Source organism: Homarus americanus, unplaced genomic scaffold, assembly GCF_018991925.1.
Source record: "Homarus americanus isolate GMGI-L3 unplaced genomic scaffold, GMGI_Hamer_2.0 scaffold42818, whole genome shotgun sequence".
NCBI lineage: Eukaryota > Metazoa > Arthropoda > Malacostraca > Decapoda > Nephropidae > Homarus > Homarus americanus.
This window is the reverse complement of record NW_024741585.1, coordinates 715,777-716,952: the sequence shown is the minus strand read 5'-3', so window position 1 is coordinate 716,952 and position 1,176 is coordinate 715,777.

Below are 1,176 nucleotides of genomic sequence, written 5' to 3'. Positions count from 1 at the left end.
CCAGGGTAGTTACGACGTTTGGGTCAGGGTAGTTCGCAAGTTTAGATATTTTACGAGTTAGGAACCTTTAGTTTGAATACCATCTGTAAGTTTTAATGTGTAGTTATACAAAAGTCATAACTAAAGCATCAATGTGTGTATAGATGTGAAGCTGGGTTATATATATGTAGAGTTGGTTGCCTCAGCAGCACCAGTTAGTTTATCTGGCGACCCCATAGACGACACATGTACCGTAATGTGGTCATGTTAACACGGCATACTAATAAGTGATTTAACTCTGTTAAGCCCATAGCTGTAGAGGCAAGTTATAGGGGATAATATTCTCCCTGACGGGTTAATTTACATGATAGCTTACGACTTTCTGAAGCAAAACTTAGTTGAAAACAGATAAATAACATTTTTTTTTTGGTAAATGTTGCAACTTGTAAGAAAGTGGGTTCAAATTTTTCATGTACCTTTGAGCCACTACAGTTATCATCATTGAGACATTGTGTGAATAGGTTTTAATATTCACTTCACAATACAAAGAAAAAAATCACATGAAATGACCCCAAACAGCAAATAGAATCAATAACTGTTTTACCTGTTCCTTGAGCCCATGTTATGTGATTTTCACTTAACCTTGTGAGTAAATTATTGGATTATGTTATCAGATTGTCCTGGTCATGTTATTGAACGTCGAATTGTCAATTATATAAAGGAGAAACGTTTTGACTTGTTACCTTATTTTCCTCTTATATCTTGTTGATGTCTTGTTGTTGTCCTCTGATGTCTTGTTGTTGTCCTCTGACGTCTTGGTCAGCTATTCCTAAACTCAAGTTTTTCCTAATAATCAAATATTTGTCTCCTTAAGTATACTGTCCCTCCAGACTGTCTCCTCCTTTCTCTTACTTAATATTTGGGGCACTTAGCATTACCATTATTATATTCACAAGTAAATACCACAAACAAGATGACACATAATTTTTTTTTTACCATGACCCAGGAAGCAATATTATTTCTGGTCTACAAACGGTGTAATCTAGTTAGTGGGAGGCGGCCGAGTGGACACAGCACTTGTCTCTTAACCCCCAACGGTTGCCAATTGAGTGAGGCGCCCTGGGTCGACACAGCTGGGGAGGAGAGAAAGTGTGGTGTAGAGCTGGCCAATCTGTTCCTCCTGACTTTACAATGCAG